Source organism: Nicotiana sylvestris, chromosome 3 (genome assembly GCF_000393655.2).
Source record: "Nicotiana sylvestris chromosome 3, ASM39365v2, whole genome shotgun sequence".
Taxonomy (NCBI): Eukaryota; Viridiplantae; Streptophyta; class Magnoliopsida; order Solanales; family Solanaceae; genus Nicotiana; species Nicotiana sylvestris.
Window position 1 is genome coordinate 209,583,138 of NC_091059.1, and position 18,375 is coordinate 209,601,512.

Consider the following 18,375-nt stretch of genomic DNA (forward strand, 5'->3'; position numbering starts at 1 on the left):
TCATTCGGGGCGGACTAAGTCACAATCCCCAATAGTGCACAACTCCATGCTCGTCATCTAACGTGTGTGTCACCTCAATATAGCACAACGATGTAAAATTCGGGGTTTCATACCCTCAGGACAACATTTACAATCATTATTCACCTCTATCCGGTCCAAACTCTAGCCCGCGATGCCCTTACCTCTCGAATCGGCCTCCGGATGCTCCAAATCTAACCAAAATCAGTACAAAACCATCAAAATATGCTAAGGGAATAAATCCCACTCGAAAGAAATCAAATTACAACTCATATCTCGAAATTGGCGAAACCCGACCCCCGGGTCCACGTCTCGGAATCCGATAAAAATTATATCAATAGAATCTTTATCACTCCCTGAGTTCATTCATATCAAAAGCATCAAAATCCAACCACAAACGACCCCTCAAATCCCATTCTAGGTCTCCAATTACAAGCCCTAGTTCTTTAATATTTAGGTTTAATTTCCACAAATTCCATGACTAATTAGGTAGAAATCACATTAAGATTGAGTATTAAGTCTATAAATCTTACCTCCAAGTGTTCCCTCTTGATTCCCTCTTCAATCCCCTTTAAAAAGATTCAAAATCGCCCAAAAATGGAGGAACTTAGATCCAAAATCGCGGAAATGAGTCTTTTAAACATTCTGCCCAGCACTTAAAATCCTTCATTGCGAACGCGATCAATGCCTCACGTTCGCGAAGCACAACCTGGCGTATACCACTTACTCCTTCTTAGCGAATGCAACCCCTTATACGCGAACGCGAAGACTCAGTTACACAACCTATCGTGAACGCGACTTCCTTCTCGCGAACGCGTAGCTTCCTGACTCCATCCCTTCGCGAATGCAGGACCTCCATCGCGAACGCGAAGGCCAAAGATCCAACCTCTCATCCTAGCCCCTCGCGAACGCGAAGGCCAACGGTCTGCAACACTTACAACAAATTTTCTGCAATTTTTTTCAACTTGAAACGATCCGTTTAACTATCCGAAACTCACCCGAGGCCCTCGGGGCCTCAACCAAACATGCCAACATATCCCAAAACATCATTCAAACTTGTTCCAACCTTCGGAACGCTCAAAACAACATCAAAACAACAAATTTGCATCAGATTCAAGCCTAAGACTTCCAAAATCTTCCAAATTTCGCTTTCGGTCAAAAGTCTATCAAACCACGTCCGAATGAACTGAAATTTTGCACACACATCCCAAATGACACCACAATCCTATTGCAACTCTCGGAATTTCATTCCGACTCCTATATCAAAATCTCACCAACCAACCGGAAAACACCAAAATTTCAATTTCGCCAATTCAAGCCTAAATCTACTCCGCACCTCCAAAACACATTCCGATCACGCCCCTAAGTCCCAAATCACCTCCCGAAACTATCTGAACCATCAGAACTCACATCCGAGCCCTTTTTCACATAAGTCAGCATCCGGTTGACTTTTCCAACTTAAGCTTCCTCAAAAGAGACTAAGTGTCTCAAACCTTACCAAAACCTTTCTGAACCCGAGCCAACCAACCCGATAACATAAAATACAGTTGAACAAGGCAATAAGAAGCAAAAATGGGGAAAATGGAGCGACCGGCTGGGTCTTTACAATATTATTTCTAAAATGAATTGGTTAACTAATACACTGTAAGATATTTAATATATACACAATACAATTGGGCCGATTCATTTGTTGGGATAAAATAAGAATAATATAATTCGAGATGGCCTGGCCCAATCTAACTACTAGACACTACTAACTTCAGCTCCAGCATGATCTAGGTCCACGTATTTCTCCTAGAATGGGAGGTGATAGAAGAAAATTTTATGTGAAAGTATGTCATATTGGTTAAGGAGACAAAATGAAGGTGGAACAAGAAATTTATATTGCAATCTGAAAAAGATGGACGATAAGGAAGGGATGGGAAAACTTATATTGTAATTCTTACGATAACTTTTATTATGTTGGATATGATTTATGTCTTCAATTTTTTCAACTTCAAAAAACTATTGTAGTTCTTAATTACTCAGTCTAAACATGCAGGCCAATTATGTATGACAGTGTCATAAACTGTAAGCCAGAGGAGTATAATGTGTATACTTAATGTATAACCTCAGCACTACATACATCAGAACTCAAAAAAAGGAGAGAATAATTCAATTCTCTTTTATTTAAAAGCTAAATGTTTATGAATGCATAATGTATACAAATGTTTAATCGCAGTTACAAACTTTGTCTTATTTTTTATTAGAGTATTATCATCTCGATTAGGTTGAAACTCCACGTAAGGAGCTCTAAATAATTACTCTTGCTTAGGCTTCATGGATAGGAACTAAAGGCATTTTTCCTCCATAAATCTCTGGTATCTGACTTTCATCAATGTCTTGAAGTAGAGTTGTCATTAGACGTTTGTTTTCCACAAATATGATCTGATGAGAGGAAGGGATTAAAAATTAAATTGGTAAAGGTAATTAATCTAACACAAGATTTAACCATTAACTTAAGCTTGAGCTTGACTAAACTCTAGCATTGTTTCATCAAACCATAGTAGAGTCTCACCTTCTTTTTGGTCTTGTTATCAATAAAAGGAGAAATAATTTTCCACAATGTCCAGAATAGGTAAGGAATATGAACACCAAATATTTTTTCAAGTCTTTCAGGGTAGCAGTCCTGCAATTAATAGTATAGTTAGCTTCATGATTATGGACTAGAATATGGTGAGCCGTTTTCCCATGACAATTACAGGGAAAAAAATAATAAGGATTTCACACACACACACAATGCTAATTTGTTATGAAAATGTCTGGCACCTAAAATGACAGCAATAGGGCGTCCTTGTTTGTCCCTTCCTTGCATGAACATTTTGTTGTGTGCTATCTCATTTGGAGCCTCACTCGCTGATATAGACCCATTTGGTGCAATGTTTTTCTTCCATTTAAGGCATTTCAACAACATTGCCGAAGCTTTATCCACGTCCAAATCCCTAGCTCGAAGAAACCTTCTTATCTCAAAATCATCTACTTCCTGCAAACAATTGACACAAAAAAAAGGGGATAAAAAATTAATTCAGTCAATTCCTTAATTAATGAGGGATGCCTAATACCTCCCGCGCGGACAGAACAAGATACCTGGTGCATGAACAATATAACATAGGGGCTCAACATTAAAAAAACCAAGAACGTAGATGGGTCTAACTCTAACTAGAAGGGGGATGTAGAGTGTTGTATCCAGTTAATCTAAAACTCATTACTTTTGACATGAAACATAAATTAATGTATAAAAATTTATTAAAATTAAAAAAATTAGTAGTTATAAACTCATAATTGTAAACATACAACCGATTTAATGCTAAGAAACTTACGTATTTAACTCATAGAATTTGAAGCCTAAATTTGCCTCTAACTCTAACATCACAATTTAGAAAAATGAAGATTAGGCCAAATACATCCGCAAACGCTTGCTCCTAAGGTGAGCATTTTCCAAGACATACCAGGGCCGGCTTTTGGGTAAAGCCACTAAAGCCCAAGCCTTAGGCCCCAACTTTAGGAGGACCCACTTTTACCCTATAACTTTTTTAACTAAATATTTTTACTCATATATCTTGGTAAAAACTAAAAAGGAAAGATAATTTTGTTACTTAAAATGGGCCTCTAACGTGTAAATGCAAAATTTATGGAAGGAATCAAGTGATTATTTCTTTTCTTTTTTCTGTTTTTTCCTTATTAAAGACTATGTAAATCTTTTCACTTCTTTTCTTGGTTTTTATAATATTCAATTTCATTTTTAAAGTTTCTCAGTTCTCACCAAACGTTACTATTATTATTATTTTTCTTTGTGCTCCAAGAGATTCTACTGTTCTGTACTGTTTTGTCTATCAAGCTAAAGCCTACAAGAAATATATTGAAAGCAGGAAATATTTATTTTCACATCAAGTAATGAATCAGGTTCTTATATTCTAATTTTTTAATATTAATTTTCATCTATTCGTTTGTTTTTCTTGATATTTTAATACATATGCATATATTACTCTTTAAATATTTATTAAAATTTAAATATGTCAAATAGAAAGTATGAATTCAGTTATTCCAAACTTAAAGAAAAAAAATGTTGAATCTTTGATACAATCCCAAAAGGCAGAGATGATAATACTCTAATAGATAAATCCAATCAGATAAAAAGACTTGATTCTTTTCCAAATGCTTGTATTGTTTATAAAATAATGGTAACAGTTCATGGAACAGTTACATTCGGCCACCCTCTATCACAAACTAAAAATTTGAAATAAGTTTTTTATAATTAAAATTGATAAAATATTACTAAAGATCATCATGGCGCAAGAGAGATTGAATGGATTAGTTATATTATCAATTGAAAAGGATTTATTAAAATAAATTGATTTTAAAATAATTATTCATAATTTTGAATCTCAAAAATCTAGAAAATTAGATTTCAAATAAATAATATATATGAAAGTTTTTATTTAAGGAAAAAAGCTAAAGGCCTCTTATGGAAGTTTGATTTTAGGCCCCCGATAATATTGAGCCGTCCCGAGACCTACAACATCTCATTCCTTTAACCAAAAGCTGTAATACGTAAAAACCTCTTGCACTTGATCATTTTAAATAGAAAAATCTTTGATGTTTTACTTGTAAACGTAAGGAAGTAAACTAATAAAGAGTTCCTCCTCGCGTTTCACTTTGCTTAATAGTACTATTATCTTATTAATTTATTTTAAAAAATATATTTTTATATTTTCTTAATTAAAAAAAATCTTTACAAATGCTAATGACATGTTTGACCATAAATTTTAAAGTCTTTTTTTTTTTTGTCAAGTCAAACAAATTGAATGGAGGGAGTATTTATACCTTGGAATAGGGGTGGCAATTTTTACCCAAAAAGTTGTAACCCGCCCAAGGTTGTATGGGTTGGGTCAGTAATTAAAAAGCCAATGGGTCAAAATGGGTTGGACCCATACTGACCCGTCGGAATATTGGGCCCAAACGTGTAAAAATATTGTAACCCAACGGGTTAATACATAGATCAGCCCAACAGGTCAAAATAAATGAAACCTACGTGTGTTCCTCTTTAATTTCTCAGAAGACGCAAGTTAGACAGACTACTCCGAGCTTTTTCCTCCTTGATTGTTAGACTAATGTTTTTGGCTCTTCAACTCTATTCTCTTCCTCTTTTAATCTTTTTCGTTGATTCTTTTTCTTTCAAAGTGTTGAATTTCATTTTTTTTGTGGATTTTGTATTTTTGTTGAATGATTCTGTTAAACTATATGTGAGTTGTGGCAAAACAAGTAAACAAAAGGATTTGAAAAAATTTCATGTTACAATATTCTATTGGCAGAGATTTGAATTCAAAGTTCAACAGGAAGAAACTAAGGAGGGAAGTTGGGTCAAGTTGAGCGGGTTAGGTTATGACTCGTTATTTGACCCAACTTGACCCGGCCCACTTTGACCCAAGAAAATTTTGGGTTGGGTTGGGTTTTGACCCTTTTAATGATCTGACCCATTTTGACCCGTCCAAATTTGAGTCAATCTGCCCAATTGCCACCCCTTCCTTGGAAGAAGGATCCTGCTTTTCGACAAGAGCTCTCCTCTCATGAGGCGAATCTTGTTCTTCTCTTCTTCACTGATTTTGTCATCGCATTTTACTTGTGTTACTGATTCTCCTTCTTGCTGCAATTTTGTTTGACAATGAAGTCCATCATAGTTTAACTCCTTTGCTACTGCCTTAACCTTTCCCTCCATCACTTTCTTTCTTGCACCAATTACTAGCTGGAGAAATATACAACGCACATAGGATTTTCAAGATAACATAATGTTCTGCTTCAATACATAGCTAATTTGCAGGAGGATTTTAAAAAGAAGAACATGGGGAGGCTAGAAAATTAAAACTTTGCCGGAATGAGTAATAGCATGTTTGGTTAAACTTCTAATATCAGCTTATTTTGAAAATTTCTTTTCTCAAAAGTACATTTAAAAAATTATTTTTGGTGAGAAAAAATTTGTATTTGACTAATTAATTTGAAAAGTACTTTTTAATATTTAGCTAAGCCTTTTAAATGTATTTCTAAGTATATTTTTCTCAAAAGTACTTTTAAAAAAAAGTATTTAATTTTTGGGAGATATTATTTTTTTCCGCTTCTAAAAACGACTTCTGATTCTACTCAAAATTATTTTTTTCCGGCCAAGCACGTTAACTTTGGAAAAAGTACTATCGACAAAAAAACAATTTTTGGCCAAAAAAAACTTGCCCAAACAAACTATTATCAAATGGGACCGCCGTGAATGTAGTTGAGTGATGAACTTAGAGGGAGCAAATACTATTAAAACCGTAGAAATGAGTATATCTATGTACTTGTATTATAGCTCGTACGGCATCCAAATATTCTATGTGGTAAATGATAGGATCTCTCTGTCATGTATTAGAGATGTAAAAATTTCCGATAGGGAGCACAAATTCGAATTAATGGATTCTGGATACCATATATATATATATATATATATATATATATATATATATATATATATATATATATATATATATATATATATATATATATTCTAAAAATTTATTTTGTTATTTTTTTCGTGTGTTTATGTGTACGTGTTTGTTTTCATGCGTAACTCATCTAATCTAACTTGAAATTGAGGGTATTTGATGTGTTCTCGGAAGAAAGATGTTGCTTCTCAACACGAGTTCTCGTCCACATGTTATATGTTATATGTTAGATCCGCCTCTAATATTAATGCAATTAAAAACCATATCATGGAAAGATATATTGTACAAATATAAGGGTTGGCTAGGAAGTGGGAGTGCGCCTACTTGCCTAACTCATTAGTAGTTGTAACTAAAGAGTCTAAAATCATGTTTGGCCAAACTAGAAAAATTAGTTTATTTTAAAAAGTGCTTTTCAAAAAATTATATTTGTTAATCAGTCTGAAAAGTACTTTTGAGCAATAATTTATGCTTGATCTAGCTTTTCAAAACACAATTTTAAGTATCAAATTACGAATAAGGACATGAATAGATTTACATAATATTTAATATTATAACAACAACAACAACAACCCAGTAAAATTCTACTCAGTGGAGTCTAGGGAGGGTAAAGTGTATGCAGACCTTACCCCTACCCGGAGGGGGTAGAGAGGAATAATACTTAATATTATAAATAAATAATTTCAAAAAACTATAATTAAAGATAATAATTAAATCTTTTTATTTTATTTATGTAGAATATGAAAATAAAATTATAAAGTACTTTAGTTCTTTAAATATATTAAAAAATCATTCAACAAATATAAAAGCATTCACCCCGGAAGTCACTATATATTAGAAAGCTATCATTAAAATAAGAAGAAATACATATATATTGATATTCTAAGTATTAGGTATAAAATAAATAGGGTTATTTTGGTATATGCTAAGGATATTTTTGGTAAGGAGAAAAGTCAAAATTACTTTTGCTTCTAAGAAGAAGTTACTTTTTTTACTTCTCAGCTTATGTTTATTCCCAAAAAGCTTGGCCAAACACCTTAGGTTGGGGGAAAAAGGTAAAAATTGCACGGGACGCCCTATTTGGTCGCTCTCATTTAATCTATACCCATTTTTTAAAAACTTTTAACTTGTACCCACTTTTTAAATAACTTCAGCCCCCTTTCTCCTCCTCCTTCTCCTCCTTCTAGTCCAATCTCTTTCGACATCAAATTATACAATAATTTGAGAATGTAATAAGCAATTCCTTTTAAATCGTTCATCAATGCTCTCTTATTCACAGGGATGAGTGGACATTGAACTATACCAGCAAATAAATAAATAATATACCAATATAAATAGTGCAAATCTAAAATTTGGTTTAGTTGACGTCTTCCCTGATTGAAGTGCATGATTAACATACCATATGTTACGCCCAGTAAGAGAAAAGGGATCACATTTTTTCCCTTTATTATATGCATTACTATAGTCACAAAACTTTTCTCTGCCTCCATTTTATGTTAGTGTTCGATAAATATCTATTGAATTTTCCTTTCTACGTGCAATGAAAACTTCACAATATTTGGAGAATGATATTTTTGTATGACAATGAAATATTCAACGAAAAATATTTTGCTCACACCAAAAAAGATGGTCCAGCCAAAAACTTCCTTCGATAAAAATTTCAGCTCTAGAGCTGAAGTTCGACAGTTCCAAAACAAAAACTTCAGCTCTAGAGCTGAAGTTCGCCAGTTACAAAAACAAAAACTTCAGCTCTATAGCTGAAGTTCGTCAGTTACAAAACAAAAACTTCAGATCTAGAGCTGAACTTCAGGCTCGGCTACTAGAATGCTGAAGTTTTGCGTGATTGTCTTTGCTACTTCAGCCCCGTATGCCGAAATTATGCGAAAAAGCAGGCACGCTTGCAATTTTTTTTACAAAGCGGACACAAATTAAAACGTGACACAAAAAGCGAGTATAGATACAAATGCCCCGAAAAAAAGTATTCTTGACCCAAAAAAAAAAAAAAAACTTTTGAGCTTTGGAGAAGCTTCGCCCAACAGGCTATAAGACCAATTCGTTGAACCCCTTTTCGCATTCAATGTTCATGTTCTATGGAGTTGTATCTAAGGCCCATGAGTATGGATTTGAATTTGGTTGCATTTGGATGTATAATATTCAAAAGAGTAATCATGATAATTTTGATCTGTTTTCTATAGATCTAACGTAGATCACAACCAAGCCGCATCCTCCCTAAATGGAGGGAAAAAACGACAAAATTTAGGGGGGTTTTGGAAAGCTAATTATTAAAAAAAAAAAAAAAAAAGCTAATTATTAAAAAGTCTTCGGTAAAAAAGAAGAAGAGAACTTGTGTGTGTAGATTAATTCTGATATTTTGGTTCAAAACCATTGCTTGATTTTGGGTAGAGATCAAATTCGGGAAATCAAATTTTGCTTTTTCCAACTAAACAAAATTGATTTTTAATTTCAAAAAAGTTTTTGAATTTTTTTTCTAAAATAAATAGCTATTAATTCGTATAACTTAGAAGAACAACATCTACCATGCTCCAAGTTAACGAATGTAAAATTTAATTTCCTATATCAAATTATTTTTAGTCTGCCTTTGGTTAACTGGAATTTTATTAAAAATCAAATTGCTGAAACGAAAAGAACTAACATCAAATATAAACAAAACTCAGTTTCCGTTCTCACTCTCGCTACACTCTCTTACAAATGTTAATTTGAACTGCTCATGACTAACTGAAGGCACCCAACTATCTTCTATTCTGCTACTATTTTGACAAGATCACATACATAATCAAATATTCAAAAAAAAATTAAAAAAAAATACATACGTATATAATCGGTACACAACACAAATACATCTTTGTATGTATGTAAAATTATCACGACCCTAAACTCGAACCCGGTCGTGATGGTGCCTCTCGTGAAGACAAGGCTAGCCAATTAAACCCAATTCACTTTTTAAACAGTTAAACAACATAAAAGCAGTCTAAAACATGATATAGCAATACTAAGTAGTGGATAATGTCAATAAAGTGTGGAAGTACAACCCAACACAGCCCTAACCGGGGTGTCACAAGTCATGAGCATCTAACAATACGGAATCCTCAAATGTAACTACAGAGTTATAAATACTGAACTAAGAACATAAAGGAAATAGATAGGGAGGAGCTCCAGGCTGCGAATGCCAACAGCTACCTAAAGACTCCTCGAAGATCCGCCTGAAGCTGGAATGAATCAGCACTCGGGAGCGGGACCAGCTACGCCTGAATCTGCACACGGGATGCAGGGAGTAAAGTGAGTACTCCAACTCAGTGAGTAACAAATGTAAATAACGACTGAAAGTAAGAAAACACGTAGGGCACAAGGCATTCTATAATGAAGCAGTAAAATCATTTAAAAACAGTAGACCAGTGAAAAATCAAGTAAAATCCTCTTTCAACAAGTAAACAAGTAATTGATAGGTAATAAATGTAAAGTAAACAAATAGAAGTTCGCCCCTCAGGCACAGTATCAATAAATCCCCCCCCCCCCCGGGCAACAACTCAGAACAATACCAGCCCATCGGGCTCAATCTCACATCACAAAGGGTACCCACACTCACTGAGGGTGTGCAGACTCCTGGAGGGGCCCCTTACGGCTTAAGCGCAATTACAAGCCATCTCGTGGCATCAAAACTAGGCCATCAGCCTCATCAATCAAACCACCTCGTGGCATATATATCTCAGGCCCTTGGCCTCAAATCAGTATCAGTGTTTCCTCACAACATAGACCCTCGGCCTTACTTAGTCAAAAATACTCACAAGCCCCTCGGCCAATAGTAAAATAGTGTTTCTCAGCCCAAACATCATTTAAAATATCATTTAAGTCTTAAAACTGATTAAACATGGCTGAGTATGAAAATAGTGAAAAATAACATGACTGAGTTCAAGTATAAAGTCAAAACAGTGAGGAAATAGAAATGAAAATCCCCGAAGGGTTCAAATAGTTGGCACTAGGCCCAAATATGGCATTCAACCCAAATAATGATGATAGCAAATAGTTTTCAATCAAATACGCGGTAAAATCATCAATCGGGACGGACCAAGTCACAATCCCCAATAGTGCACGACCCCACGCTCGTCATTAAGCTTGTGCCTCACCTCAATATAGCACTACGATGTGCAATCCGGAATTTTAAACCCTCAGAACATTATTTACAATCATTACTCACCTCGAACTGGCTAAATTTCTAGCTCGCGATGCCTTTGCCCCTCGAATCGGCATCTACGCGCGTCGAATGTATCCAAAATCAGAACGAGGACGTCAAAATATGCTAAGGGAATGAAGCCCAAGTGAAAACAATCAATAAAGGGCACAAATTCCGAAATTACCAAACCTCCCCCCCCCCCCGGGGCCCACGTCTCGAAATTCAGAAATTTTTACACTAATAGATTCTTATCTTCCCACGAGTTCATACATACCAAGAACATCAAAATCTATCCACAAATGACCCTTCAAATCCCATATGTATGGTCTCCAATTTCATGCCCTAGTTCTTCAATTTTAGGCTTAGATTCCATGATTTTCTAGGTGAAATTCACATAGTATTCGAGTTTTTAGTCCAAGAATCTTACCTCCAAGTGATTCCCCTCGAACCCCTCTTCAATCTCCTTCAACAATCTCCAAAAACGACCAGCTATGGAGGAAATAAGCACCAAAATCTTGGACAAGACGAGTTAAAAATATTCTGCCCATGCCTTAATTTCCTTCTTCGCGAACGCGGTCAAAGCCTCGCGTTCGCGAAGCACAAAAATAACGTTGACCATAATCCTCTTATGCGAACGCGATACAACCCACGCGAATGCGATGCTTTTCCCAGATGAACCTTCGCGAACGTGATGGGTTAATTTCCACTGAAGCTTGACCTTTCAATTCCTTCTATGTGAACGCGGCTACACGCCCGCGAACGCGATTCAAAACCTCGCAGCCCTTCGCGAATGCGTCACCTGACTCACGAATGCGAAGGCTAAACTTCCACCTCCCTCAGCAGACTCTTCGCGAACGCGAAGATCAAAATATCTGCAACTGTTGGAACTCAAAATCTGCAATTTTTCAAACTTCAAAATGATCCGGTTGACCACCCGAAACTCACCCGAGACCTTTGGGACCTTAACCAAAGGCACCAACATATCCTAAAACTTATTCAAACTTGTTCCAATCATCAAAACACCTTAAACAACATCAAATCACCCAAAACACATCGAATTCAAGCCTAAGTTTCTAAAATCTTTCAAAGTACGCTTTTGATAAAAAATCCAACCAAACCACGTCCGAATGACCTGAAATTTGCATACACATCCCAAATAACACAACGAAACTTCTGCAACTCTCGGAATTCCATTCCGACCCCTATATCAAAATCTCACCTATCGACCGAAAATCGCCAAAATATCAACTTCACCACTTCAAGCCTAAATCTACTCCGAACCTCCAAAACTCATTCTGATCACACTCCTAAGTCACAAATAACCTCCCGAAACTAACCGAACCATCGAAATTCACTTCCGAGCCCTCTAACACGTAAGTCAACATCCGGATGACTTTTCCAACTTAAGATCCCTCAAAAGAGACTAACTGTCTCAAACCTTACCAAATTCCTTATGGATTCGATCCAACCAACCCGATATCACATAACACGGATAAACAAAGCATAAAGAAGCAGAAATGGGGAAACGGAGCAGTAACTCATGAGACGACTGGACGGGTCATCACATCCTCCCCAACTTAAACAAACGTTTGTCCGTGAACGAATCAAGAAACATACCTGAAGCCTCAAACATGTGAGGATATCTGCTCCGCATCTCCCGCTCGGTCTCCCAAGTAGCCTCCTCCACGGGCCGACCTCTCCACTGCACTTTCACTGAAGCTATATCCTTTGACCTCAACTTTTGAACCTGACGACCCAAAATGGCTACTGGCTCCACATTATAGGTTAAATCATCATCCAACTGAACCGTGCTGAAATCCAGAACATAAGACGAATACCTAATATACTTTCGGAACATAGAAACATAAAATACCGGATGCATACTCGATAAGCTGGGTGGCAAAGCAAGCTTATAAGCCACCTCCCCAATCCTCTGAAGCACCTCAAAAGGCCCAATGAACCGAGGACTCAATTTCCCTTTCTTCCCAAATCTCATAACACCCTTCATTGGCGAAACCTTCAACAGAACCTTTTCACCAACCATGTAGGACACATCCTGAACCTTCCTATCAGCATAGCTCTTTTACCTTGACTGTGCTGCACGAAATCTCTCCTGAATCACCTTCACCTTTTCTAAAGCATCCTATACCAAGTTTGTCCCCAATAGCCTAGCCTCACTAGGCTCGAACCAACCAACTGGAGATCTACATCGCCTCCCATACAAAGCCTCATATGGAGCCATCTGAATAATCGACTGGTAGCTGTTGTTATAAGCAAACTCTGCAAGTGGTAGAAACTGATCCCATGACCCTCCAAAATCAATTACAAAAGCACGCAACATGTCCTCCAATATCCGGATAGTGCGCTCGGACTGCCCGTCCGTATGAGGGTGAAAAGTTATGCTCAACTCAACCTGAGTACCCACTCATTGCACAGACCTCCACAACTGCGATGTAAACTGAGTGCCCCTATCTGAGATGATGGAAACTGGGACATTATGCAACCGAACAATCTCCCGGATATAGATCCCTGCCAACCGCTCTGAAAAATATGTAGTACACATAGGAATGAAGGGCGCGGACTTGGTCAGCCGATCCACAATCACCCAAATAGCATCGAACTTCCTCAAAGTCCGTGGAAGTCCAACAACAAAGTCCATAGTGATCTTCTCCCACTTCCACTCGGGAATATCCATCTGCTGAAGCAAGCCACCTGGTCTCTAATGCTCATATTTCACCTGCTGACAATTGAGACACCGAGCTACAAATCCCACAATATCTTTCTTCATTCTTCTCCACCAGTAGTGCTGCCTCAAGTCCTTTTACATCTTCGCGGCACCCGGATGAATGGAATACCGCAAGCTATAGGTCTCCTCCAAAATCAACTCCTAAAGCCCATCCACATTGGGCACACAAATCCGGCCCTACATCCTCAACAACCCATCATCTCTAATGGTCACATCTCTAGCATCATCATGCTGAACTATGTCCTTAAGGACAAGCAAATGCGGATCATCATATTGGTGCTCTTTGATGCGATCATATAAGGAAGACCGAGAAACCACACAAGCCAATACCCGAATGGGTTTCGAAATATCTAATCTCACAAACCGATTGGCCAAAGCCTGAACATTAACTGCGAGAGGTCTCTCCCCAATTGGAATATATGCCAAACTCATATTCATCGTCTCTCGGCTCAAGGCATCAGCCATCATATTGGCCTTTCCCGGATGGTACAATATAGTGATATCATAATCCTTAAGCAACTCCAACCATCTTCGCTGCCTCAAATTGAGATCCTTCTGCTTGAACAAATGTTGAAGACTGTGATGATCAGTGAACACCTCACAAGATATGCCATACAAGTAATGCCTCTAAATCTTCAATGCGTGAACTATGGCAGCTAACTCCAAGTCATGAACAGGGTAGTTCTTCTCATGGAGCTTCAACTGACAAGAAGCATAAACAATAACTCTACCATCATGCATCAACACACAACCAATCCCAACTCTCGAAGCATCACAATACACGGTATATGAACCTAAAGCTGATGGCAAAACCAACACTGGAGTTGTGGTCAAAGCTATCTTGAGCTTCTTAAAGCTCTCTTCACACTCGTCCGACCATACAAATGAAACACCTTTCTAGGTCAACTTGGTCAAGGGCGATGCGATAGATGAGAATCCCTGAACAAACCGGCGATAATAGCTTGCCAAACCAAGAAAGCTGCGAATCTCTGTGGCTAAGAACGGTCTGGGCCAACTCTGAACCGCCTCTATCTTCTTCAGATCAACCTGAATACCCTCATGGGACACCACGTGCCCCAAGAAAGCCACTGAACTGAGCCAAAACTCACACTTAGAGAACTTTGCATAAAACTTCTCCTCCCTCAATATTTGCAACACAACCCTCAAATGCTCCGCGTGCTCCTCCTGACTATGCGAATACACCAGAATATCATCAATGAAGACTATGACAAACAAATCGAGATAAGGCCGAAACAAGCTGTTCATCAAATGCATGAACGTTGTTGGGGAATTGGTCAGCCCAAAAGACATCACCAAGAACTCAAAAGAGATCAATCTTGGAGAACACTCTCGCTCCCTGAAGCTAGTCGAATAAATCATCAATGTGAGGTAAACGATACTTGTTCTTAATTTTTACTTTGTTCAATTACCTATAATCAATGCATATTCTCATAGTGCCATCCTTCTTCTTCACAAATAGAACCGGTGCACCCCAAGGTGACACACTAGCCCGAATAAAACCTTTATTAAGGAGTTCTTGAAGCTGTTCTTTTAATTCCTTCAACCCCGCTGGTGCCATACGATACGGCGGAATAGAAATGGGCTGAGTGCCCGACACTAGGTCAATACCAAAATCAATATCCATATCCGGTGGCATGTCCGACAGGTCTGCAGAAAACACATCGGGAAAATCCCTCACAACTGGGACAGAATCAATACTGGGAGTCTGAGCTCCAACATCCCTCACAAAGGATATGTACGAAAGGCAACCCTTCCCAACCATATGCTGGGCTTTCAAGAATGAGATCACTCTACTGGGAACATAATCAGTCACACCTTGCCACTCGATCCGTGGCACACTCGGTAAAGCCAATATGACTGTCTTAGCATGACAATCCAAAATAGCACAACACGGAGATAGCCAATTATGCCCAAAATGACATCAAAATCCACCATACATAATAATAAAATATCCACATAGGTCTCTAGACCCCTAATAGTCACCACACACGACCGATACACACAGTCTACAATAATGGTATCGTCCACCAGGGTAGATACATGAACAGGTGAAGTAAGGGCGTACCCAAATAACGAGCAAAGTATGATGACACATAAGAAAAGGTGGAATTGGGATCACATAATACAGAGGCATCTCTGTGGTAGACTGAAACAATACCTATAATGACAGCATCTGATACAATAACATCGGGTCTGCCTGGGAGTGCATAGAAACGGGCCTGACCGCCTCCTGATCGACCTCCCCCTCTGGGGAGACCCCTGGCTGACTGACCTCCACCCCTAGCTGGCTGAGCGGGTGGTGGTGAAGAAACTGGCGCTGAAGTCGATGACTGACCCCTCTACTAGGACGAACTAGCAACACAACAAGGACACTGCCTCCACATGTGCCCTATCTCGCTACACTCATAACAACTCCCAGGTGCTGGAGAAGGGGACTGAAGGGAACCCCTCGCACCGGAGTGACTAACAGATGCACTCGACATAAAAGAGCTCTGAGCTGATGGAGTACGGGATGAACTCTGAGCTGGAAGGGCACTAAGTGATGACTGGCCCTGCTGAGATCCGTGATAACCATGACCCAAAAATGCCCCACGATAACCTGGGCGAGATGGCTGAGCAGACCTGAATGAACGGCCTCTGCCATACTGAAACTGACCCCTCAAAGGAGTACTACTATAGCTGCTAGATCCTCAAGGCCTTTTGGCCTCCCTCTCCTCTCGCTCCTGACGGCGAACAGACTCAATCTCTCGGGAGATATCAACAACCTCCTCAAACGTAGCACCAGTCACCCTCTCTCTGGTCATCAGAATATGGAGCTGATAAGTAAGACCATCAACAAACCTCCTAATCATCTCTCTATCCGTCGGGACCAACCAGATGGCATGACGAGCCAACTCAGAGAACTTCAACTCATACTGAGACACGGTCATCTCCTCCTGACACAACCACTCAAACTGCCTACGCAGCTCCTCTCTGCGAGACTGTAGTATATACTTCTCCAAAAAGAGAATGGAGAATTGTTGCCAGGAAAGGGGTGTTGCACCAATAGGCCTACGCCTCTCAAAATCCTCCCACCAAGTGAAAGCAACTCCAGAAAACTGATAGGTGGTAAAAGCGACCCCGCTGGTCTCCAGAATACCCGTTGTATGAAGCATCCTCTGACACTTGTCCAAAAAGCCCTAGGCATCCTCGCCCTCTGCGCCACTGAAGGTCGGAGGCTGCAATCTACCAAACCTTTCCAACCTACGCAGCTCATCCTCCGGCATGACAGGACCCACATAGTCCTTAGCAGCTCCAACCGGCGTCTGAAGTCCCTGCATGACCTGCTCAGGTATGCGAGCGGCGGGAGTCTGATTGCCTCCCCCGTCCTGTGAAATAGCTACGGCTGTAGTGGCTGAAACTGCCTAAGCCAGGCTAGTACAAACTGATAAGATCTATGCCAAGGCCTTCTGAAGACCCGGAATCACGATGGGCACAGCTGGTTCCTGAACTGGTGCTGCTAGAGCATCTATAGCTGGAGCGTGATCCTGAGCTAGGGCAGCTGGTGGATCCACAGGTGCTACCCTCGTTGCTCTACCTCTACCATGGCCACGACTGCGTCCACGACCTATGGTGGCCACAACAAGTGACACTGGTGGTCGTCCACCCTGTCCGGTAGCGCATGTCCTCACCATCTGTGAGAGAATAGAATAACAGAAGTTTAATACTCGGATCAACAAGTTCGCACGACAAGAATTTCAAGAATATGAAGTTTTCCTAAGGGTTCTGCAGCCTCTCGAGGATAAATATAGACGTCTCCGTACCGATCCGCGAGACTCTACTAAACCTGCTCATGACTCGTGAGACCTATGTAACCTAGGCTCTGATACTAACTTGTCACGACCCTAAACCCAAACCCGGTCGTGATGGCGACTCTCGTGAAGACAAGGCCAATCAATTAAACCCAATTCACTTTTTAAATAGTTAAGCAACATAAAAGCAGTCTAAAACATGATATAGCAATACTAAGTAGCGGATAATGTCAATAAAGTACGGAAGTACAACCCAACACAACCCTAACCGGGGTGTCACAAGTCACGAGCATCTAACAATACAGAATCCTCAAATGTAACTACAAAGTTTTAAATACTGAACTAAGAACATAAAGGAAATAGATAGGGAGGAGCTCCAGGCTGCGAATGCCAACATCTACCTAAAGACTCCTCGAAGATCCGCCTAAAGCTGGATGAATCAGCATTCGGGAGCGGGACCAGCTACGCCTGAATCTGCACACGAGGTGTAGGGAGTAAAGTGAGTACTCCAACTCAGTGAGTAACAAATGTAAATAACGATTGAAAGTAAGAAACTTGTAGGGCACAAGGCATTCTATAATGAAGCAGTAAAATCATATAAAAGCAGTAAACCAGTGAAAAATCAAGTAAAATCCTCTTTCAACAAGTAAACAAGCAATTGACAGGTAATTAATGTAAAGTAAACAAATAGAAGTTCGCCCCTCGGGCACAGTATCAACAAATCCTCCCCTCGGGCAACAACTCAGAATAATACCAGTCCCTCGGGCTCAATCTCACATCACAATGGGTACCCTCACTCACTAGGGGTGTGCAGACTCCTGGAGGGGGCCCTTACGGCCCAAGCGCAATAACAAGCCATCTTGTGGCATCAAAACAAGGCCATCAACCTCATATCAATCAAACCACCTCGTGGCATATATATATCTCAGGCCCTCGGCCTCAAATCAGTATCAGTGTTTCCTCACAACATAGGCCCTCGGCCTTACTCGGTCAAACTCACAAGCCCCTCGGGCAATAGTAAAACAGTGTTTCTCATCCCAAACATCATTTAAAATATCATTTAAGTCTTAAAACTGAGTAAACATTGTTGAGTATGAAAACAGT

The 18,375-nt window shown here is 39.2% G+C and overlaps 1 long non-coding RNA gene across 1 annotated transcript; it reads right to left on the minus strand.

Annotated features, from left to right (window-relative positions):
- Window positions 1–2,160: 2,160 nt before the first annotated feature.
- Window positions 2,161–3,463, minus strand: LOC104248477 (uncharacterized). The gene is made up of 4 exons (XR_011406340.1): window positions 3,378–3,463; window positions 2,827–3,040; window positions 2,576–2,686; window positions 2,161–2,445 (listed from the first exon to the last, which is right to left on the minus strand). It is a non-coding gene; the product is annotated as an uncharacterized lncRNA (long non-coding RNA).
- Window positions 3,464–18,375: the final 14,912 nt, after the last annotated feature.